The sequence below is a fragment of the Chrysochloris asiatica genome, unplaced genomic scaffold, assembly GCF_000296735.1.
Source record: "Chrysochloris asiatica unplaced genomic scaffold, ChrAsi1.0 scaffold00018, whole genome shotgun sequence".
In the NCBI taxonomy this organism is placed as follows: Eukaryota; Metazoa; Chordata; class Mammalia; order Afrosoricida; family Chrysochloridae; genus Chrysochloris; species Chrysochloris asiatica.
Genome location: NW_006408536.1, coordinates 31,645,627 through 31,655,838, shown reverse-complemented (window position 1 = coordinate 31,655,838; position 10,212 = coordinate 31,645,627).

Genomic DNA, 10,212 nt, shown 5'->3' with positions numbered 1-10,212 from the left:
GATCGAGTTGGTTCTGACCCATAGTGACCTTTTGTAGGGTTCCGGAGGAGCAGCTGGTGAGCTTGAACTGCTGACCTTGCAGTTCAAATGGCTTTGCAGTCATGCGCATTAACCCACAGCGCCACACCAGGACCCCACAGCAACACATTAGGATTCCAGAATGCAGCATACTACCTTTTTTTTTTCCCCACCAAACAAAAATTGTGTTGATAATTCTTCCACTAAGGGGCAAAGCCAATAAATAAATACACAATGCACTAAAACTCATCAAGCTTTAATAAGGACAGACGATTCTCATGGCCAAGTATTAAGAAAAGAGACACATAGACTTAAAAATTGATAACTTATTAGCAAACACATCAAATTTAGATTTTTTTTTTTTCCAAATAAGAGCAATGCATACTGTTTTAACTCCCTTTGTGATTTCAGGAGATTGAAGAGAAAATTAATATGTGAAAATGGTTTCTAAGACATCTATGCTCTAATCTCACTGTGAACATTTAAAAGGTTAAAGATCACTTACGATGTATGAGTCTGTTTGTAACAGGAAATTAACCACTCATGCAATTAATTCCTCTGCTTGGTGTTTTCAGCCTGACATTGAAGTGCTAATAAGATGAAATTACCCAAATCTAGGAGAGAAATTAAGAAATGTAAAATGTTAATTAAATTCTGGGATGGAACTAATACGAAAACCAACGTGAAATGGAAATTAAACAAGGAGAAATAAATACGTATCTGCTCAAATACAGAGAAAGCAGAGCCAAAACAGATGTTTAAGCTCTTTTAGGGACTTTTGCCTAAAACGAAGACCAGTTAATACCACTCTTATCCAAATTTACGCACCAACCACTAAAGCCAGTGAGGATGAAATTGAAGAATTCTACCAACTTCTTCAGTCTGAAATTGATCAAACATGCAATCAAGATATATGGATAATTACTGGCAATTGGAATGCAAAAGGTTGGAAACACAGAGGAAGGATGAGTAGTTGGAAAATACGGCCTTGGTGATAGAAATGATGCTGGAAATCGCATGGTAGAATTTTACAAGACCAATTACAAGTTCATGGCAAATATCCATTTTCAACAACATAAAAGATGACTATGCACATGGACCTCAGCAGATGACACACACAGAAATCAAATGAACTACATCTGTAGGAAGAAACTGTGGGAAATCTCCATCATCAGTCTAAACAAAGCCAGGGGCAGACTGTGGAAGAGACCATCAATTTTTCATATGCAAGTGTTCAGGCTAAAGTTGATGAAAATGAGAACAAGTCCATGAGAGCCAAAATACGACCTTGAATATATCCCACCTGAATTTAGAGATCATCTGAAGAACAGATTTGAGACATTAGATACTAAAGACCGAAGATCAGAAGAGTTGTGGGACGACATCAATAACATCCTACATGAAGAAAGGAAAAGATTATTGAGAAGACAAGAAAGAAGGAAAAGGTCAAAATGGATGTCAGAAGACACTTTGAAACTTGCTCTCCAGCACAGAGATGCTAAAGCAAATGGAAGAAATGAAGACGTAAAAGAGGGGCAGCTCGAGAAGACAAAGTCAAGTATGATAATGAAATATACAAAGAGCTAGAAACCCAAAAGGGAAGAATATGCTCAACATTTCTCAAGCTGAAAGAACTGAAAAAAATTAAATATGAATTTGAAATATTGACGGAGTCTATGTGCAAAATATTGGATGATGAAGAAAGCATCAAGAGAAGATGGAAGGAATACATAGTCACTGTACCAAAAGAAATGGTCAATGTGCAACCATTTCAAGAGGTAGCAGATGATCAAGAGCCAATGATCCTGAAAGTGGAAGTCCAAGGTGCACTGAAAGAATTGGCAAAGAACAAGGAACCAGGAATTGATGGAATATAAATTGAAATCTTCCAACAAACCGATGCAGCACTGGAGGCACTCACTCATCTATGCCAAGAAATTTGGAAGACAACTACCTGGCCGACTGACTGGAAGAGATCCGTATTTATGCCCATTCCAAAGAGAGGTGACTCAATGGAATGCGAAATCATTGGACAATATCATTACTATCACATGCAAGTAGCATTTTGCTAAAGATAATTTTCAAATGGCTGCCATGGTCATACAATTACCATACATATACAGAGAACTGCCACAGGTTCAAGCCAGATTCAGACGAGGACATGGAAAGGGGGATATCATTGCTGACATCAGATGGATCTTAGCTGAAAGTAGAGAACACCAACATGATGTTTACTTGTGCTTTATTAACTATGCAAAAGGTTTTTACTGTGTGGATCATGACATAGTATGGACAGCACTGTGGAGAATAAGTATTCTGGAACATTTAACTGTGCTCATGAGGAATCTGTACATAGACCAAGAGGCAGTCGTTCGAGCAGAACAAGGGGACATTGAATGGTTTAAAATTATACAAGTTGTATGCCAGGATTGGATGGTTTCATCATACTTATTCAATCTATATACTGAGTAAATAACTTGAGAAGCTGGAATATATGAAGAAAAATGTGGCATCAGGATTGGAGGAAGACTCATTAATAACGTGCTATATGCAGATGATACAACCTTGCTTGCTGAACGCAAAGAGGACTTAAAATACTTACTGATGAAGATCAAAGGCCACAGCCGTCAGGATAGGTTGTATCTCATTGTAAAGAAAATAAACATCCTCACCACTGGACCAATAAATGACAACCACACAAATGGAGAAAAGACTGAAGCAAATCGCCACTTAATATGCAGAGCTAGGCAATGTTTTGTTCAGGAATCCTAGTGTGGCACTGTAGGATAAGCACTGGACTGCTAACCGAAAGTTCGGCAGTTCAAACCCACCAGTCGCTCCTCAGAAACCCTATACAGGACCTCTATTAATTAGAATTGACTCAACATAACATAACAACAACAACCACACTTCACCATGAGTTGGAGGTGACTTGAAGGCATCTAACAACAGGCAGAGATGTTTTTATAAGAGACATCAACTAAAATGATAAGAAAACGCCCTTTCTTTCTCTTGTTGTTGTTAAATGCTATTAAGTCGGTTCTGATTCACAGCAACCCTGTATAGAGTTTCCAAGGGGTGGCTGGTGAGTTCGAACCACTGATCTTCTGACTCAAACCGATCTTGTGGTCCAGTGTTTTATCCCACAGTGCCACACCAGGATTCCTACACGTACACCTTTTCTACATTCGAGGATTATCACAATGAAATGCATTCTCTAGACAACTTCCAAGTTATATTTGAAATATATTTCTGATGCTAATTTGTCAAGTGTGGTTTACTCATTACAAAAATATAAAACTACGTATCTTAATAGAAAACAACAAACAAACCAAAAAACACAAGATTTTGAAATCTCTTATCCTTCTGGAAATGTCCCCAAAGAACACTGTCGTAGATTTCTGATACATACGTATTCTTACAACAGCAGTTGTTTTGTTGTTGTTAAGTTCCATCGAGTCGGTTCCAACTCAGAAACCCTGCATAGGGTATCTGAGGATTTAAATCTTAGAGGGACCAGAAAGCCCCATCGTCCCACCAATGAGTGGCTGGCAAATTCGAATCTTGAACCTTCTGCAAACTTCTGGTTTGCAGTCCGATGCTTATCGTACGGAACCACTGTAGTCTCCAACGACAGTAATAACAAATAATTCTTTCTGAGCCACTTATAGGTAGGCATGGGTATGCAGCTGAAAAGCAGGTGCGGAATAGTGTACAAGAATTTACCAGGAGTATATATGGGGTTGGGAGAGGATATTTCAACATATGTGTTTATATGCTGTAAATATACCCATGACTATAATAAGAACAAACAAGAGACATGACCTTGGACTTGGAAATTTAGGACCATGGTCTTGGTGCATACCTTGGTCAATTGGCACAGTATAACCCATAAAGATATTGCTCTACATCTTTGGTAAGTATCCAGTACTTTGGATTAAGTAACAAGCGGGGTGTTGAAAAATTGTGACTGACCATAATTCTTGAACTCTTCCCATCAAAGCACAGAAGAGTGAGGAAAACCCAAGAATCAAGGAAACAGTGAGTCCAAAGGAGTAATTGACCCCGTAAGCCACAATCTTTATGACCCTGAGCCCAGAACTAGATGTTACCCAACCACCACTACCACCTGCTCTGACTGAGACCCCAACGAAGGTCCAGAAAACAGAGGGGAAGAAAAATGTAAAAAGAATGCAAATCATAAAATAAAAAGCCCAACTTTGTAGTCTAAGGTGGAGTTTCTGGGACTATGGCCTTTCAACAGTCTTTGAATTCAGAACATAAGGGTCTCCAAGGGTTCATCTTTCAGCCCAACAACAGACCAGCTTACAATGTGAATAAAAACATTCACAAGCCAAGAAACGCAGTCTTCCCCAGAAAACAAAGCTCAGAAGGCAGGAAGGGGCAGGAAAGAAGGTATAATGGAAACTGGGGACCCAGTGGGAAAGTGGGCAGAGGGTTGTTCCGTTATGGGGATCATAATCCATGTTATGGAAAAGAAAAAAAAAAATCTACACATAAATTGTTGAAGAAGAAACTAATTTGCATTGTAAACTTTCACCTAAACCATAATAAAATGTTCCCCAAAAGATGAGCTTTGTCTTTGGTTTCAGCTTTGCCTCAGGGTTGGAAGAAAAGGACTCCCGCTGGGATAATGTAAGTCTAATTAACTCTCAGGGTGATGGAAAAGGGAGCATGTGAGAGGTGGTATTTGAATCACAAGCCTTCATTTATAACACGTCTTGTCACCCACACACAAGGTTAGTTATTTCTGAACCTCACGCCTGGAACATGAAGTCAGCTGTCACGAAAGCATGCAGACACTCAATTGCAAAGGGATGGTTGGAGTTGGAAAAACCCCTGCTTATCAAAATGCATGACAAGCCATCCTGTAAAGGTTTCTTGTTGATTTTATTTGAGTGACCTCCAAATCAGATCTCAATCAATGTAACAATGCCAGACTTCTGAAAGGTCAGGGTCAAGTAACTATGTTAGGGGCAATGTGACTCACTCCGGGAGTTGCTGAGAGTGATCACATGTCTGGAGGTAGATAGGTACCGTGCCGTCTGATGTGGGCAGATGAAGAGGTCAATGCCAAGATGTTCACAAGCATCATTGATTCAGCCTTTGCTTCTGGGGGTAGAAGATTTGGCAGCGATCACTGCTGCAAGTTGGACACCACGTAGTGTCCCGGGTCTTACCGCCTTGTGTGAGCCATAAACTTTCAAATGACAAATGCTGTGTTCTCTATGTGTTGGCCCAAAGCAAAGTAAGACAAAATAAAAGCAAATACAGACTGCTGGAGTGTGTGAAGGCGTACCAGGAGGATGTACTTGTCAAACAACATCATCTCAATATAAACCCAAGTTCACTGCCATAGAGTGCTTTCCGACTCACAGAAACTCTATAGAAGACATTCTGAGACTGCTGAACAGTGAATAAGGAAGACTGTAGAAGAATCGATGCATTTGAGTTATGGAGTTGGAGGAGAATATTGAAAGTGCCATGGATTGCCAAGAGAATCAACAGATCTGTCTTGGAAGAAGTACAGCCAGAGTGCTCCTTGGAAGACAGGATGGCCAAACTTTGTCTCTCATACTTCGGACATATTGTCAGGAAGGACCAGTCACTGGAGAAGGACATCATGTATGGTAAGGTGGAGGGTTAGAGAAAAAGAGGAAGACCCCCAGCGAGATGGATTGGCCAAGTGACAGCATCGATAGTAAGGTTGGCCCAGGATTGGGTAGTGTTTTGTTCTGCTTTACATAAGGTCACTATAGGTCGGTACCAACTCGATGGCACCTGAAAACAACGACAGCAGCAGACAGCCTTAAAGACAGCCAGTAGGTTTGAAATGCAGACTGTGTAGTTTGTACCATAGTGCCTAACCCATAGTGCCACCAGGATCCTTTTATCTCAATATGATCTTTTATATATATATAAGTTTTTTGTTGTAGATTGAGTGATGGTTTACATAGGAGAGGATCAGCTTTACATTCATCCTACTGAATTTCATTTCATTGCAATGATTACAATCCCTTCCATACATCATCATTCAATAGCATTTGATTCTAATCCCTCTGTTTTTGTGTGTGTGTGTTTTGTTTTGTTTTAATATACATTGAAGCACTCAGGAATATACAACCATTTAAACAACCAAAGGGTACACCCCGCAAGCCTGCCCCCCTAGTCATCAGCACACAGCCCCTCTCCCTCCCTGAGTCCAGAGTCCCCAACAGCTCCATCTCTCCATGTCATCGTCTCTGCCTCCATCTCCGGCATAGCTGCTTCTCTGGATAGGGTCCTGCACTCCGCTCTTCCCCCTTTTTATGGTCCCAGGGTCCTCCACTCCTAGACTGCAAAGACAACCATTTCCATCCTTTTGTTACAAAATGTCTGCGTTTACATTTTCAACCCTCACAGTCAGTCTTGATAGTAATTATTCATGATTGTACCACAAGAGTCTTATCCCCATCTCCTTTCACCAGTCCCATCCACACAGATTGGAGACCACTCAGTGGAGATTCTACCTTCCTCTTCGCCCTCTGGATCTAGGCTCCCTCTTGAAAACTTGTAAGCCAGTCACTTCATGCCTTTGTAGTGTGCCCCGACCCCTATTTTGGGTAGCCAGTGTCTAAATTGCCCATCCCTGTCAACTCTGTGTACAGAGGGGGTGGGAGTGATCCTCGCTGTAAAGATTCATTCTGTCTTTTAAGCTACTACATCCATAAGTATAGGTCAAGTTTATCAAATTGTAGCAGATTACACTCTTTTTCCTCTTCTTTCTTCCTCTAGTCAAGTTCTGATCATCCAGCCATCGAAGCCAGGTCAAACGTGTACTATCTGCAAGTATGGGTGTTCTTGTGCATCTGTCCTCACTTCATATCAGCTGGATGCTTCACTCTCCGCTCTAGTCCTCTGTGACTGTGTCCCTGTCCATGGGTTTAGGAATCCCCAGGTCTCGCTATACTGCTGGCCACAGGTCGTGATCCAGGTTAACAGGAGTCTATTGAACATGGTTGGACTTAGCTCACAGCTTCATTGCTATTTTCTCCCCACTTTCCCTGATCTCAATATGATCCTGCTATATTACGTGCCATGAAACTGGTTCTGAGTCTTATCGACCCTGTGTAGGGTTTCCGAGGAGCTGGTGGGTTTCAACTGCACACTTGTAGTTAGCAGTCCTGTGCTTATTCTACAGTACCACACCAGGAGTGCTTATCTCTGCATATCGGGAGGTTTAGAATAAAACAAATTGCAGCAAATACCAGAGCACTAAGACATATCAAGAAGTATCAGTATCACTTTTTGGTTCTCCCATGGGCTTGCTACATGACTCTGGAATCTCTTTTAAGTTCCAGCAAGAGCCCTGGTGGCACTGTAGATTAAGCAGTGGACTGCTAAGTGCAAGATCGGCGGTTCAAACCCAGCAACTGTTCTGCAGGAAAAAGACAAGGCTGTCTGTTCCTATAAAGATTTATCATCTCTGTAACCCTATACGAGGCCACTAGGAGTCAGACTTGACTTGATGGTGCTGAGTTTTATTTGTTTGTTGTTCTTATTTTTACAGACAAGGCAGAATGGACTCTTGTTAGATGCTGTGTGCTGAAGGAAAGATCGACAGTTGGAACCCACCAGTCACTCTGTGGCAGAAAGGTGGGGCCGTCTGTTTCCATAGAGATTTCCAGCCTAGAAGACCTCTATGGGGCAATTCGGCCTGGGGTTGCTCTGAATGGAACTGGCTTCTAAAGTAGACAACAACAACAGTAGGTATGTGCACTTTAATATGGGGAGAGATTCCAATGCACGAGGGAGTCTGGGAGGACTCAGAATGTTGCAATAATGATTGTTGTTGTTGTTTAAGTGCTGTTGAGTCAATTCTGATAGATGGGACCCCCATGGGGCAGAGTAGAACCACCCCACAGGGGTTCCTAGGTTGTCATCTTTACGAGAGCAGATGGCCAGCTCTTTCTTCCACAGAGCTTCTGGGCAGATTCAAACAGTCCATATTTTGGTTAGCAGCTGAATGCCTAACCATTGTTGGATGACGGCTCGCTCTGAATTGGCTGAATGTTACTCAGCTTTGATAACTCGGTGTCACGGTTATGAACATCAGTGACCGAATGGGGCGGTGATTCTCTGGGAGAGGGATTCATTCTCACACACCATGCTAGCCCAGTTAAGCAAAACTCGATTGTTGTTGGTGTTCAGTTCCATCCAGTCGAGTCCAACTCATAGCAAACCTATTATATAGGGTTTCCAAAGAGAGGCTAGTGGGTTTGAACCATTGACCTTGCATTGAGCTGTCCAGTGCTCATCCTACAGCACTACTTAGATTTGATTGCACAGTTCCCGAATGTGCTACATGGAGCTCTGGTGGAATACTGGGTTAATCGTTAAGTAACTACGACGTCGGCGGTTTGAACCCAGCAGACGCTCTGTGGGAGAAAGATGAGCTTGTCTGCTCTTGCAAATATTTACAGCCTTGGAAACCCCAAGAAGTGGTTTTCTTCAGATCTATAGGGTGTTAGGGCTCTTGGTATGGTGCTGGGAGATAAGCACTGTACTGGTAACCAAGATTCAAACCCACCATCTGCTCATTGGGTACCACGTACAGGGTCGTTCTGAGTCAGAGGTGACTCCTGGTATAAAGGGTTGGAATTTACTTGAGGGCAGTTGGTTTGGGTCTTCCTTTGTTTGGTGGTGGTTGTGGTCATGCCGTAGAGTCATTTCTGACTCATAAAGACCCTGTACAGTGTTTCCGAGGCTGTAAATCTTTACGGGAGCAGAAAGCCTCATATTTCTCCCATGGAACAGCTGGTAGTTTCAAACTGCTGACTTTAAGGTTCACAGCCCGATTGGTAACCACTAGCGGTGCACTGATTGCGTAGTGGTTACGAATCGGGCTGTGAACCTTAAGGCCAGCAGTTCGAAACTACCAGCTGCTCCGCGGGAGAAAGATGAGGCGTTCTGCTCCCGTAAAGATTTACAGCCTCGAAACCTTGTACAGGGTCGCTATGGGTCGGAACCGACTCGATGGCACTTAACAACAACAACAACAGCGGTGCAGAAAAAGATGCTTGGTAGTGTAGACCTTAAGTGCTCACTGCTCACCTAAAGGTCGGCAGTTGGAATCCCCCGTCCACTCCACAGGAGAAACATAGGGTAGCCAGTTCCCATAGAAGTGGGAGTCCTAGAAACCCATGTAAGACAGCTCTCCTCCATCTTTCCAGAGTTGTTCTGAGTTAAAATTGTTTTGTTTTGTTTTTAGTGGGAGATGGTTTGGGGTGGGGCCAAAGGTTAGCTAACCCAAACATTGGAGGTTCAAGTCCACTCAGAGGAGCCTTGGAAGAAAGGCCTGGTGAACTCCTTCTGAAACAGAAGGTGCTAAAAGCCCTGTGGAGCACAGTAATTGGTTTCAACAGCACAGGGAAAGATGAGGAAGAAGAACAGAAAGAAACAGACGTGGGACACAGATGACCAACCGCCAAGTGGGATCCTGTCCACATGCCTTTGAAACAGACACATATACATGCAATGATGCAGGGTAATGAGCTGGACCACAAGGTTGGCAGTTCAAACCCACCAGCCATTCATTGGAAACCGTAGACAAGGTTGCTATGAGTCCGAACAGACTTGAACACACACAACAACGACAATATGTGTATATATGCATATTGTTGTTGTTGTTAAGTGCCGTCAAGTTGGTTCCAACTTATACCAACCGTGTATATGGTTTCCGAGGAATGGCTGTTGAACTTGAACTGCTGACGTTTGCAGTTCAAACTGACTTTGTAGTCCAGCACCACTTCAGGATTCCATGTATATATTTGTTATTCATGTTAAGTGTCGTCAAATCAATTCCGACTTATAGCAACCCTGTATCGTTTCCAAGGAGCAGCTGGTGGGGTTCAACTGGTGACTTTGTGGTTCAAAGTCCAGGGCTACACACAGATACAGACCTAGATGCAGTGGCTCAATACAAAAAACACTGGACTGTAAATCACAACGTCCTAGATTCAAGCACGCCAGCTGCCTTTCTGCAGCATGATGAGGCTGTCTGTTTCCTTGAAGAGTTAAAGCCTTGGAAACCCCATACACGGTCACGATGAGCTGGAGTCAACTCAAGGGCACTTAACAACAACAATATCTATCTATCTATCTATCTATCTATCTATCTATCTATCTATCTAT